Here is a 15,869-nt window from a genome sequence, read left to right as displayed (position 1 = left end):
TCGGCATACGGTGCCCTAACTTGACTGAGCAAACCAACATGACTATTCTAACCTGCACTTTCTTATTAAATTTTCCATTTTGCATTTATAATAAGCAACTTAACTTAAAAAATTCTTAGTTAATCAAAATTAACAATCTTCGGATAACTGAAAAGACTAAAAATAAAGTTTGAGTACTGTGATAATCCATAATCCAACTAAACCAAGTCTATGAATTCTCTACAAAAGTACTTTGTGTGCTGCTCAGGCATAGAGTTCCTGGCTAATCCTCAAAATAAATACTAAATAAAATAACTAACTTCCTGAATAATAAGGAAGGAAAAATCAACGGTCAAAAGCAGAGCTTACCAAATCATTAGTGGAAGGAAGCAACATATCAGGTAGTCTTCTCGTTAACAAAAGCACTTATATTGACATATTGACTAAGTCGCAATGAACCTCAGCTATGAAATCAATATATTTTATGCGTTTCCTCTTGTTGGCCCATCTCATGTTCTTGCATGCGAGACAAAGATTAGATACTAGCCAACCTCCATTTGAGCATATATCTTTTTCTCGCATTGGCTCGAGCGGATGGCTTGCAAGCCCATAGATATCATTTATCTGCTCCCATCCAAATCTCATTATCTTGCCCCTTATGGTAAGTTCTAGGTTGTCGAAGTTTGTATGCTTAAGGTAGGCATAAAACCCTCTAACCCATTCCTCATTAGCAACGCACGGAGTGGTCATGAAGCACGTCCAATGATGATAGGCTATAATTGCGTATTTGCTACACTTTAATTGTGTTTGAACTTTAATTGTTAGTGTTTTGCACTTATTGTGTATTTTATGCCTTGTAGGAGCAATTCCGACTTATGTAGATGTTATGGAGCTAATTCAAGTTATTTGGAGCTTTGAAGTGCGAGTAAAAGCCCAAGGGATTAAGCCGGGATCGTGTTCGGGGGTCGAGGATCAATTCTGGACGTCAAAATTCAAGGAAGAAGCAACTGCTGAAGAAATGCACTAGTGCGAGGGTCGCACAGTGCGACGCATTAGTGTAATTTTATGTCAGAATTTTCCAAAGTTCAGAGACTGAGCTTTTTGGTCTGACATGAAAAAGCACTAGTGCGACGCATGAAAAGTAATAAGTGTGCAAGTTTTTCTATTTCGGCTAGGAAAGGGAGATTTCGTCTAGGCCCAACCCAACTTGGTATAAATACATGTAAAAACGTTATTTTGAGAGACTTTTGACATACCTTAGACCTAAGGAGACTATTTTGGAAGGAGAGAAGACGTTGGAAACATTCTTTGGAGGAGAAAATCATCGAGTTCTTCAGTCCTTCATCTTTTCTTTATAATTTGTTTATGCAAAATACTTGAAAAGTTGTTACTACGAACATAAGTGGCTAAGCACTCTAGTTTCTAGTGTTGTGGTTGACATGATTATTAACGTTTATTAATTATATCTTCGTTAACTCGGATTATCATCTTGTCGTTGTTTTTTTAATTCTAGTTTCAACTTGTGAATTGTTGTAGCTACCAATTCACTCTACTATCTATGCTATGCTTGGGAAAGTCGTGTTTAGATTATAGTAGAATTAAATAGAGCTTGTTTCTGAACCCGTGGCTCGGAAAAAAATTTCGCATTTAGGATAGGAATATACCTAGCAGTCTTGCTTAGTTGAATATCGTATTATATTCGTTCATGATAAACTCAATACCATAGGAATATAGGATTGATATATTGTGGGCAGGCGAGTAGAATTGTGGGAACATGTTATTCATATAAACGATCCGGTTAATTAGCAACCATACATAATCTGGAATTATTGAACTTAATAGGATTGATAAACCAACCACAACCCTGGAATTTTCATCTCCTCTGAATTAAAATCTCATCATACACATTTGCATTCTTGATAAATTAGTTGTTACTTGTTTAATTTCTGCAATAGTAGATTAATAGAATAACATCACTCTTGATTATCTTGGACAATTAACTAATTTTAGTTTGCTGAGTTAACGATTGATCTAAGTCTCTGTGAGTTCGACATCCAACTTTCAAGTCACTTTATTACTTGACGGCCACGTATACTTGCGTGTACTTAGGGAACCAACATCTAACTTGTGGTCTCTAGATGGCCATAGAAGTCTAGGAGTAGCTCGGCCAATCTTTCCTCGAAAATTTCCTTTTCAAGTAGGACCCTCTTTATAAGAAGGTTGTCATGGTACTGGCGATGGCAATTAGCGTACATGAATCTAACAGTATTATATTGCTCTTCTGCAAACTCTTCTTCATTTTCATGGCCATGTGTCGTATTTTCATTCATGTTAGGAATCATTTTCAAGGCTCAAAGTACCTAAAAAATAAAAACCAAATTAGCCGAGCTTTAAAATCGTATTAAGCAATTTAAAACACTGCAACTTAGTCAAAGAATCAAACGGAATAGGCCCAGCAAGCCTTAGTTTCAAATCTACTATTTTGCAGAATTTTTACACAGCCATTGCACTTGCAGAAAAACAAGCGCAGGTGCAGAAATACTTCTGCGGAAAAAGTTCCGCTTCTGCGATGCTTCATTGTTCAACAGAGTTTTGCACCTGCATAATTATCAACGTAGGTGCGGTGTCACATCTAAGGCATTTTTTTTTTTTGCAGAAGCAATGTTCTTCAAGTTTTTAAAATCCCAGAAAACTGCCGATTTTGTTTCCACCTCAATCATGATTTTGGAACAAATTTATACTCAAGACTTATAAACTTGTGCATACATGAATAAGAGACTTGATTACTGTCATGGGCGGCCTTCCAACTATGCCCCATGACCCCTTCGACGCGCTCCGTGGCATCTTGGCCAGCTTCCCAACGCCCGTCACCATGGTCGGCCCCGTGATCTCGGTAGCTCCAAGTGACAAGCGCGCATGTGCCTCTGTCGCCCAACGATAGCCATCGCCAGCGCCCAGCCACAGGCAGATGCTAACAGCGCCGTGCGCGCAGACCCTAATGCTAAAGACAAAGTTGCTGCCAACGAACTTGTTTCTGCTTTGTAGAAGACTAAGTCATTTTCATTGTAAATATAGAGTAGTTTTATTGTATTTTCTTTAAGTGTGATTTTCCAGCTTTCATAGGTCTAGTGATGTAATTTTGGTTTATTTTTTTTAAGCAATATTAGGGGGGACCAAGCAAGCAAACAATTCTTTGTACTAGTGTCTCTCCCCCCGACACCGTGTTGTTTTTCTGTAATAGCGTTTATTCAATGCAATCAAGCTTTCTTTCATTCTCAATTCTCTTTTCTGCTCTCTCTTTCAATTGATCACGACATTGGTTTTCCCGTACGGCACTGACAATCTAGTCTAGCGTACGGAGGGGACCTCAGTTTGCGAACAGCAATCGCACTGACATCGGTTGCTTAGCCTTACGTCGCCCTTCCAAGGAACTTCAAGAAGGCGCCGCGTAACAGTTGGTATCAGAGCCTAGGCTCGACATCGGACGAGGGATTATATTGCAATTACCACCATTTCTGACCATGGTGAATTATGGGGATCGCATCACGACCCTTGAGGGAACGATTGACGCATTACGGCCCATCGTGGAAATGGTGCCTGACCTAAAGACCATCCTAGTGCAAAGGTTGGATGACCTGGACTATAGACTGATCCAGGCCGAAGTTGATATAGAAAACATCAGTCGCGACTCTGAAGGAGACCGGCAAACGGCAGCCACAAAGGCAGCTGAAACTTTTGGTAAATTTGAGGTCCTCCAACAGGAGCGCGCCGAGGATTTAGCCAACATGGAACAAGAGGCATACAGGGTGACTGCCATGCAACAAACTATAGACAACTTGACAGGCCAGCTCAACGTTGTCAATGCTGCTTTACAAGGCCTGCTTCGAGGAGGTGGAAACCAAATCGGGGGTATTGTTAACCTCACCCATGTGGCCCAAAAACTAAAAATTCCTGATACAAAGCCATATAGTGGAGCTCGGAATGCCAAAGAAGTGGAAAAATCTTCGACATCGAACAATACTTCAATATTGTGGGGGGCCTAGAAGAAGCTAAGAAGGTAGCAACTGCTGCCATGTATCTTCAGGGTGATGCCAAACTCTGGTGGCGAGTGAAATACGAAGCCATCAAGGCTGGTGAAGATGCCCTCTAGACATGGGCAGAACTGAAGGCAGCCATTCGCCTACAGTTCTTCCCCGAAAATGTTGAGTACAATGCTAGGAGGAAGTTACGGGAGCTTCGCCAGACCAAATCAGTGCGATATTACGTGCGGGAATTCTCTGCGCTTATGCTGAACATTGTTGACATGAAGGTAAATGGCAAGCCCATTCGGGCGATAATAGACACGGGTGCTACCCACAACTACTTAGCCTCGACTCAAGTGGAGTGCCTTGTCCTAGTTGTAGGAAAGGGCAAAGGTCGTGTCAAGGCTATCAACTCACCACCTCAGCCAGTGGATGGAATAGCCAAAGAAGTACCGGTGAAACTTGGCCCTTATGAAGGAAAGTTCAACCTGCGCGTGGTGATTATAGATGACTTCGAGTTGATAGTGGGGTTGGAATTCCTGAGACAGACCAATACCATGCCCGCACCATATGCAGACTTGCTACTGATGATGGGAGAAAATGGATCTAAGCCCTGCATTATTCTGTGCATTCCCATGAAGATGGACGCCAAGAATATCTCGGCCTTGCAGTTAAAGAAGGGGTAAAAAGACATGAACCCACGTTCCTGGCTACCCTCTACATGGAAGATATAGAACGCTCCTCGGGTCCCATTCCAGCACCCGTGAAGGAGTTGCTTCTGGAATTTGAAGACATCATGCCATAAGACATGCCAAAGCATCTTCCGCCTAGGCGAACTGTGGACCATGAGATTGAGTTAGTGCCGGGTGTGAAGCCACCTGCCCGGGCGCCGTACAGAATGTCACAACCCGAACTCACCGAGCTTCGGAGACAATTGACGGAAATGCTAGACACATGGATCATCGTGCCCTCCAAGTCCTCATATGGGTCCCCTGTGTTATTCCAAAAGAAACATGATGGTAGTTTACGACTCTGTGTGGATTACCGGGCTCTAAACAAAATAACCGTGAAAAACAAGTACCCTATTCTGCTAATGGCAGACTTGTTTGATAGACTGGGTGGTGCGACGGTATTCACCAAAATAGACCTGAGGACAGGTTATTGGCAAGTTTGGATTGCATAGGGTGATGAGCACAAGACGACCTGTGTGACAAGATATGGGTCGTACGACTTCCTAGTTATGCCTTTTGGCTTGACTAACGCGCCAGCCACATTTTGCACCTTGATGAACCAAGTCTTCCGAGAATACATTGATGAATTCGTCATGGTTTATTTGGATGACATTGTGGTATATAGCCAGACACTGGAAGAACACTTGGAGCATTTGCGGAAGGTCCTAGCCCGATTGCGGGAGCACGAATTATATGCCAAGCTATCCAAGTGCTCATTTGCTCAGAAACAAATTGACTTCCTCGGACATGTCATCAAGGAAGGACGGATCAAGATGGACCAGCAGAAGATTCAGGCCATCATAGAATGGCCGCCTCCTAAGGATATACACGCCTTGAGGTCGTTCCTTGGCCTATGCAACTTCTATCGGAGTTTTGTGAAAAGTTACTCCCTTATTGCAGTGCCGCTGACAGAACTTCTCAAGAAGGTCATATTAGGGATTGGGGCCCCAAACGGGCAGAGGCCTTCGACGCATTGAAAATGGCTATGTCTACTAGCCCAGTATTGGCCCTCCCTGACTTGGCCAAGACATTCGAAGTGCAAACGGATGCCTCCGACTATGCACTTAGTGGAGTATTGCTACAAGAAGGGCATCCCGTAGCGTACGAGAGCCGAAAACTGAAGGATGCAGAGCGGCGCTATGCCGCCCATGAGAAAGAATTATTAGCTGTCGTTCATTGCTTACGCCTTTGGAGGCATTACCTACTAGGAGCCCTATTCGTGGTCAAGACAGACAACACAGTCGTTAGCCATTTCATGACCCAGCCAAAGCTGAATGGTCGACAAGCTAGGTGGCAGGAACTCCTAGCGGAATTTCACTTCAACCTAGAGTATCGAAGTGGGAAGACCAATCATGTTGCTGATGCACTCAGTCGGAGAGCTGATCTAGCATCGGTGTGTGTACTCGCCTCCCTAAAGGGAAGCGAAGTAACCTCCACCATAAAAGACCAGATACAAGATCTACTCATCAAGGATCCTGCTATACAGTATTTGGTTGATTTGGTAGGACAAGGCAAGACTTGTCAGTTCTACACCGAAGATGGTTTCCTGAAAGTGAAAGGGAACCGACTTTATGTTCCTAAAGGAGGAGATCTACGAAGGGCTCTTCTGGCGGAATGCCATGATACTTTGTGGGCCGGTCATCCCGGTAAGGAACGCACCATGGTATTGCTTCGCAGTGCATATTATTGGCCTCAAATGGTCGATGACGTCGCTCAGTATGTGAAGACTTGTCTAGTATGCCAGAAGGATAAGTCAGACCGCATGACATAGGCAGGGCTCTTGGAACCACTATTTGTCCCAAAAGGACCTTGGGAAAGCGTTTCCCTGGACTTCATCACCGGATTGCCCAAGGTCGGAGATTTCACAACTATCTTGGTTGTGGTGGATCAGTTTTCCAAGTATGCTACCTTTATAGCAGCCCCACAATATATATCAGCATAAGATACAGCTCGACTATTCTTCTCTCATGTCGTCAAATATTGGGGCCTACCTAAAGACATTGTTAGTGATCGCGACTCACGCTTCACTAGCAATTTTTGGATCCAACTCTTTAAGTGTCTCGGGTCAAAATTGAGTCATAGCTCAAGTTTTCATCCACAATCTGATGGCCAGACGGAGCAATTCAATGGCATGCTAGAGGAATATCTCCGGCACTTTGTGACCGGATCGTAGAAGAACTGGGTGAAGCTTCTGGATGCTGCTCAACTATGTTTCATTTTACAAAAGAGCTCAAGTACCAACAAAAGCGCTTTTGAAATTGTTACCGGATAGCAATCGCTACTCCCACACACAGTGAATGCACCAAACATGTCAAAATCTCCTCGGGATGCTAGCTTCTCAAAAGAATGGAATCAAAATTTGGAGATAGTGCGGAGCTATCTTGTCAAAGCCCAAAAGCGGATGAAGAGGCATGCTGATCAGAATCTCCGCTTTGTTGAATACCAAGTGGGAGACAAAGTGATGGTCAAAATCCCAAAGCGGTACTTGTTTGCAGGGGTCCATGACCCTCGCCTATTGCAAAAATATATTGGACCCTTGTCCATTGAAAGGCGCATTGGGAAAGTTGCATACCGGGTGGATACCCCAGTTTGGTGGAAAATCCATCCTGTTTTCCATGTCATTCTCTTGAAACCTTTTCGGGAAGATATGGAGGATCCTTCACGAAGACAATTCTCAATACCAAGTATTCAAGGTCCCAATTCAACCGGGAAAAGGCGTGCTGAAGCTATTCTTGATGATCGAGTGATTCACGCCTCAAGAAGAGATCACCAGGAGTTCTTAGTGAAATGGCAGGGATGTGATGCAGAGGAGAATACTTGGGAGAGGGGAACAAACCTCAAAGCCTACAAGAGCCTGATTAATGATTACCTTGCAAGGAAGGCGTAAAGGACGTCGCCCACTCAGGTGGGGGAGAATGTCATGGGCGACTTTCCAACTATGCCCCATGACCCTTTGGACGCACCCCGTGGCGTCTTGGCCAGCTTCCCAACGCCTGTCGCCACGGTCGGCCCCGTGGTCTCGGCAGCTCCAAGTGACAAGCGCGCATGTGCCTCTGTCGCCCCACCAATAGCCATCGCCAGCGCCCAGCCACAGGCAGATGCCAACAGCGTCGCGCGCGCAGACCCTGATGCTAAAGACAAAGTTGCTGCCAACGGACTTGTTTCTGCTTTGTAGAAGACTAAGTCATTTTCATTGTAAATATAGAGTAGTTTTACTGTATTTTCTTTAAGTGTGATTTTCCAGCTTTCACAGGTCTAGTGATGTAACTTTGGTTTATTTTTTTTAAGCATTATTAAGGGGGACCAAGCAATCAAACTTTCAAGCAAGCAAACAATTCTCTGTACTGGTGTCTCCCCCCCCCCCCCCCCCCCGACACATTTTTCTGTAATAGCTTTCATTCAATGCAATCAAGCTTTCTTTCATTCTCAATTCTCTTTTTCGCTCTCTCCTTCAATTGATCACGACATTGGTTTTCCCGTACGGCACTGACAATCTAGTCTAGCGTACGAAGGGGACCTTAGTTGGCGGACAACAATCGCACTGACATCAGTTGCTTAGCCTTACGTTGCCCTTCCAAGGAACTTCAGGAAGGCGCCGCGTAACATTACACATGATTTTACGGCAACTAACATTCAAAGATCGGTTGGGCATTTTCACAAACACTTGGTGGACAATTATAACTAAAATTCTGGCCTTCAAGTTTCTAGGCCCTATCCCACAAAGTCGTACTCATAGGAATAGAATTCAACGGTAACCAAACAACAATTAGAAACCACCTTACTCATCTCAGCAAAGGATAGGGGAGATAGGGGATACGACAGAGGTGAAGAAGAGTAAGCGAGTGAATTCAACTGCGAAGAGAGAGAAGAGGAGTATACTTGAGAATCTTAGACTCGAGACCCTTGACTGTTTCTTGAACGGGGAACAAAATATGAAAGTGGATTGTGCGTGTGCGTTGATTTTACAGGAAGCGTATTAGAGGGATGTTACCTGATGAAGGAGAAGTTTTCCCCTTTAACAAATCCGCCGCACCTGCGAAAATTAATCGCTTCTACGCGACCTCTTCTGCGGTTTTAAATTCGCTTCTGCGTAAAATGCGCATCTGCGATATGGTGCATGACTTCTACGGTTTCGTATCTCCACATTAATTTTTGTAGGTGCTGATGCACTAGTTATCTGATAGAAAAAAACTAGGCAACCACTATTTTGGCTTGTCTCCAACATCTCAACCTGCCCAATCCAACTCCAAAAATTATAAGACTTTGCAAATTAGTCAAAAAATAATACAATATACTATTCTAAAAAAAAATCAAATACATCTCAAATTTTTGAAAATGATAGGTTTCCTCCCACCAAGCGTCGCAATTAATGTTGTGGCACGATGCGAGTCAACTTTACCACTTTTATCTTCACTTGGAGGATATGTATTGGACACCTAACTTGGAATGCTTGGAATGAGACATCAACCTCCGAAATTGCAAATTTGCCCGAATTTTTACATCCTCTTTTCCCTCAAACTAGAGTCAATGTCAACCATAATTTCAATGACGTCAGTGGACTCTAATTCCATTTCTTTTTCAGTATCACCAATAAGCATGGAGTCGGTTGGCGGATGCTTAATTTTTTATTCCTCAAAATGAAGCTTGCTTTCTTCCACAAAGTTAGACTTTTCCTGACCTCTTTCCACACTCTTGACTTGGTAAGCATTTTGAGTCTCAACCAATGGTTCATTTGATATTCCAAAGGTGCGGATAGTCTCATCATTCTTATTTAATGCTTGTTAAGTCCTCGACTGCCATATTTCGCTTCTCCTATTTTCAAGAATGGCCTCCAACATGAGCATTATCCTCTCACTTTGAACATTTGAGACTTTTTCTTGGTTTTGTTCATGTTCCCAAGAAGGATTTTCATTTTCAAGTGTCAAGCCATTTTGGAGACCGTTTTCCAAGTACTCCTCCAAGACTTTTTGCTTTTCATTTCCTCCTTCAAGTAGGCATTCTATCGTGAGTTTGAACTCTCTATTTTGACCATGATCTATTTCCTCTACTTCCATATCCCTATAATTATCACCACAAAAAGCAGAATCGCATAGCGGGGGTTCAGGGAAGGGAAGGACAAATAAGCACAACTAGCCCAATGCCAGTTTGACTTCCATACCTATCAGATATACCTCATTCATGGGTTTGAAATTGTGCACACAATTCTCCCCGGGAGAATTTAAATAATTTTTTCATGAGTGTAATCCTCCATAATAAGGCCAAGGGTCATCAAAGTGTGAAAAACTATCATCCCACCAATTTTCATTATGTGATGTCATTCACAAAAACTAAGAAAATAAACAAGAGAACAATTAAGAAAAGAAAAATAACTACACAAATATTCATAAGTTTGGACCAAAGTATGTACGTTTACTTCCCAAATAACATAAATGCATCAAATTGTTCCCCGACAACGGCGCCAAAATTGATAACGTCTAAATCCACTCCTCAAAGAGTAAGTGTACACGAACACATGCAATACAATTTATCCAACTATGAGTCAAGGTCGAATCCCACGGGGAACACTATGTAGGTGATTAAGCAAGTAAGAGAATTATCACTAATGCGGAAATGTAAAATAACCTAGAAATCAAGTAAAATGATCAATGGCTACAAGCGTGGATACAAGGGAAATCACTCTCAAGTAACAATTCAATGTATTTCATGATTTTACAAATATGAACGAGTTTATGTCAATCAGGATTGGATAATAATTCTATATTAGCTTCTTTCAAAAACTAACAAGACTTTCTAATTGAATTATCGCTAAGACAATTAAGAGAATTAAGTACACCCGAATGTAGCTACAAGTAGTTCAATCCTATCCCTAGGTAGAATCTATAAAATGAGGGTTAACGTCTCAAGTTCTTATTAATTAATCTTTTCCAACCCCGATTTTGCCTTTTCCAAGATTAATTCGAAGTTAATGGGCAAATCTTAGGGTTAGCTAATCCCTTTGAAAATATTAAAAAAAAGAGTAAAGAAAAAATTAACTCACTTAATAATTAATAAAAATTATTCAATACATAAGCATAACAAGAGTTTTAATCCAAACTTTAACAATGAATATTTTCATAAACAAGGTTCAAGTATTGAAATAAAATGCTACACACTTAGATATTCAATACATAATAAAGAATTGAAGAAATGAGAAAAAGAGTAAGAAATTTATTCAAAGTCTTCAAATCTTCAACCCCCAAGTGTGGTGCAAGAACCCTAGCTCCAAATATTATATTTTCAGCCAAAGATATGTTTCTAAAAGGTTAGGCCGAGTAGTTTTGGGTTTGGGATAAAACAAATATGAAATGTCAAGTTTGTCCAGAACTGAAATCCATTGGTCGCACCTGCAGAAGAATCATTGCAGGTGTGGTTTCGCAAATACGGAAACCTGCTCGCATATGCGAGTCTTGTGGGATATTGTTACTCTGCATATTCAGACTTTACAACGTAGAAGCATGATCGCAGATGCACACATTCTAGCACAGAAATGCCTTCGCAAATGCAGAAGGGTTGTCACAGATGCGATCTCAGTGGAACATCTACCTTTTTGTAGATACGGGCTCCTCCTCGCAAATGCGAGTTCGTAGATGCAATGATTACCCTGTAAATGCGAGATCACTTGGTGCATTTTCACGTCTTCAACTCTTTTTGCTCAATTACACTTTATTTGATTTCAGTTCAGTTCATGCTCATTGTACCTAAAATACTAGCGATGCACATCATAAATAACCTCATATTATAATTAAATGATACAAAACTAAATCAAAGGGGCTAGAATAAGTGGTAAAATCACCATTTATTACCACATTGCCCATTAAATCCCAATTCAACACAACTCGTCGCATTTATCATGCTATTATACAAAAATACAAGGATCTCATTATCAACTTTGAATCACGAATAGGATACACACTCTATTGACCAGAAACATTCCTCTTAGATCAATTCATGGGAAATCACAACACGCAATAACTTCCCATGCATGTAGAAGACACCAACTACAAGTCGTGGTCAAAATCATTGCAAACTCTTCGAAATCTATATACATATAACCAAGATATTATAACTAAACCCCTTTAAATCAACCAAGTCATGCAGACTGTTAAACCCCAAAAGTGTTACCACTAAACACATATAAAGTAGGGTGATTAACTATGCATCGCGCCAGTTGAATCTCCATGAGAGGAACTATCCAGTGGCGTGTCTTGTGAGGTGTATACAGATTATCAGAGTCTTCATCATCTGTTTAAATAGGAAGATTTAAATTTGAGGTAGCGGAGGTGGTTAGAGTTGTTGAAAGATTATGATATCATTATTCTCTATCATTTTGGGAAGGTTAATGTGGTAGCAGACTCCTTGAGTAGAAATGCAGATATTATGGGGAGTTTAGCATTTGTTCCAGCTGTGGAAAGGCCTTTAGTTATGGATGTTCAGGCGTTGGACAACATATTGGTGAGATTGGGTATTTCAGAGCTGAGTAGGATCCTTGCTTGTGTTGCTTCAGAAGATTGATATACCAGAGGGGAACTAGGAGCGCATTACTATGGATTTTTTGGAAGGGTTGCCATGGGATTTTAGGAAGTTTGATTCCATTTACATCATTCTTGATCGGTTGGCAAAGTCGGCGCATTTCATTCCGGTCATGACTTCCTACACCTCAGAGCAGTTGGCTAAAATCTACATTAGGGTGTATGTAACGGCTCGATCAGATGTTTTGTGTATTTAAGCCCCGTTTTCCATTTTGATGCTCCACATATGTGTATTTGTAGTTTTATGACTTGTGGGGATAGTTGGTTTCATTTCGGAGAAGTTTTGGAATTATTTGGACCCTTTGGTTTTAGTTTAGAATCTTAAGTTGGAAATATTGACCTAAGTTTGACTTTTATGAAAACGACCCCGGAATGGTATTTTTATGGCTCTAATAGGTTCGTATCGTAATTTTGGACTTGGGTGTATGCCCGAAATTTTATTTGGAGGTCCCTAGGTTGATTTGTCATGTTTTGCCGAAAGTTGGCAATTTGAGGTTTAGAAATTTCCTTAAGTTTGACCTTCAGTTGACTTTATGGCTATCGTGTTCGGATTTTGGTTTTGGAATGGTCCATTTTGCTATTTGTGTCTTGTCTACAAAATTTGGTGTGATTCAGAGTTTGTTTGATAGGATTCAGACGCTTGGTTGTGATTCTAGAGGTTCTTGAGTTTTCTTTTTGAATTTCATGTGTTTTGATGTCTGATTCATAGTTCCGGATGTTATTTTGGTATTTTCATCACGCGATCGAGTTTGTATGATGGTTCAGATTGGATTGAGTTGGTTATAGGTTGTTGGTGTGCTTGTGCTGCAGTTGTCGTAATTGCGAGCACCGACATCGCAATTGCAAAGAGGGCAGGGGAGGTCCAGATGTCACACAAATGCAACTCCCTCTTCACATTTGCGAAGACGATATAGGATTGGATCGCATTTGCGACCATTGTGTCGCTTTTACGAAGGAGGCTGCCATCGTAATTGCTACATCTGTGTGGGCTGTCATGGTTCTCTTTTGCGATCCCTGTTCCGCATAGAGAGGGTTCGCAAATGCGAACCCAAGGTCGCATTTGCGGCATCTGCAGCTGAACAAAAGGGCTGGAAAACGGGATTTTAGTCTCATTTTCATATTTTAGAATGCTAGACTCTGTAAGAGGCAATTTTGTAGAGGGATTTTCACATACAACTATTAGGTAAGTGATTTTGATCAATTTTCAATTATATTAAATGATTACATATAAGATTTAGTATCAAATTGATGAAAATATAAGAGAAATTTTGGGGATTTTTGTCTATGTTTTGAAAAATAAAAATTTGGGATTTGAGAGTCGAATTGGACTCGGATTTTAAAACAAAATACATATATAGAGTCATAGGATTATGGGTAGTCTAGATCTAGCTTGGGACTCGGGTTTTGACCGGGCGGGCCCGGGGTTGACTTTTGTACTTTTAGGGAATTGAATAAAGGTCATAGCTTTATGAATCGTAATTGGTTTCTCTTGCATTGTTTGATGATATTAAGTCATTTTTTGTTAGATTTGACCATGTGGAGGCGAACTTTAAGGGAAAATCTATTTTTGAGTGTTGATTTGGCCTAGTTGAGGTAAGTATCTTGCCTAACTTTGTGTATGGGAACTACCTCTTAGGATTGGATTTGATTTTACTACTTGATTTTTGTGGAAGATGTGTGCATGAGGTGACGAGTGTGTACATGAGCTTAAATATGGTATTTGACCAGTTTAGGCTCTTAGGTCTCTTCTAAGCATTTAATTGAAGTTTTTGATACTTGTTCTATCTTTCATTGTCAAGTTTATTCTTACATGCTTTAATTGAAGTTATTATTACATGTTCTAGTTTTCTTTGTCGAGTTTTCCCTTATATGCATTTATTAGTAGTTGTTGTTACATGTTATTCTTTCCATTGTTGAGTTATTCTCATGCATTTAGTCGTAGTTGCTATTTCATGCTACCTCTTTCATTGTTAGGCTTATGGTATGCAATAGAAATTGAAGATGCCATTTCATAGAAATACCTTTATTATTGAGTTATTGAAGTTGTAGTTATTGAGAGATATTAACATGTTGTGGTTGAAGTTGTTGGTTATTGAAATACCTTTCCTTGTTGAGTTATTTCTCATTCATTTCGTTGTTATTGAAATTCGTGTGCATATTGTGGTTGAGACGTGGGCTATGTGTTGTGGTGACATTGATATTGTTGATTTTGGCAATGTTGTGGCATATGGGAATGTGTGGTACGAGTTGGTTATTATGTAGTGATATTGATACGCATGTGGTGGTATAAGGGTGGGTATTGAAACGCATGCGGTGAGGTAAGGTGGGATCTATACGCATGTTGCTAGTAAGGAAATTACTTGAAGCAACGCAGTGAGATAAGGGGGCTAAAGCGCGTGAAGCTATTTCGGAAAAAAATATTTTTTTTAAATATATATACAAGGCTCACACGGCGATATATGGAAGATTGTGATTGTGACTTGTGAAATATGATTATGAGGTGTGATACCTCGGTTGTGATGTTGTACGTTCTATATTGGAAAGGCTTGTTGATGTGAACGGTTATTGTTTTTGTTTCCTTAATTCATTCCATTTGTATTTTGATTGTGATTGTTTATTTGATGTATTTAGTATATGTACTCGCTTGTTGTCATTTATTGCTTTTAACTCCGTTGCTAGCGTTGTATTGATAAATTTCCTTATTGTCATTTAATTGCCTTTACTTCCCTGTTGTTAGATTATATAGATATTTTGCACTAGTTTCTATGTCTAGTAGATGTCTTGACCTGACCTCGTCACTACAATGCCGAGGATAGGCTTGATACTTACTAGGTACCGTTGTGGTATACTCATGCTATATTTTTTTATATTTTTGTGCAGATCCAGGTACTTCTGCTTGTACTGGACATAAGTGAGTTGACCCATATATTTTGGAGACTTCAAGGTATACCTTTTTGATGTTCACAGGCCTCGGAGTCGCCTTCTGTTATTGTCTTTTCTACTGTATTGTATTAGAGATTCCTAGTATATTCAGTAGAGCTTATGACTTTGTACCACCGAATTTTGGAGATTATACTATTGTTGTTCACTTATGGTTATTATGTCATTTATCAACTTAATTTAATATCTTAGTCATTATTTATGTTAAATTCTCAATGTGTGTTAGGCTTACCTAGTCTTAGAGACTAGATGCCATCACGACTACCTAAGGTGGGATTTTGGGGTCGTGACATAGGGAGATTGATCACTTTAATGGTGTACCTGTCTCTATCATCTCAGACCGTGAAATCCAGTTTACTTTGCACTTTTAGAGAGTCATTCAACGTGAGTTGGGCATGTAGTCAAGTGGAGTACTACATTTCACCCTTAGACGGATGGGCAATCTAAGCAGACCATTCAGAGCTTTGGAGGATATGTGAGGGCATGTACTATTAACTTCGGAGGCCAGTGGAACTAGTTTCCATAATTAGCGGAGTTTGCTTACAACAACAGCTACCAGTGAAGCATCAAGATGGCTCCATATAAGGCCTTATATGGGAGGAGATATTATTCTGAGGTTGGTCGATTAG

The sequence above is a fragment of the Nicotiana tomentosiformis genome, chromosome 12 (genome assembly GCF_000390325.3).
Source record: "Nicotiana tomentosiformis chromosome 12, ASM39032v3, whole genome shotgun sequence".
Taxonomy (NCBI): domain Eukaryota; kingdom Viridiplantae; phylum Streptophyta; class Magnoliopsida; order Solanales; family Solanaceae; genus Nicotiana; species Nicotiana tomentosiformis.
The sequence above is the reverse complement of the archived record's forward strand: the minus strand, read 5'-3'. Positions refer to the sequence as shown.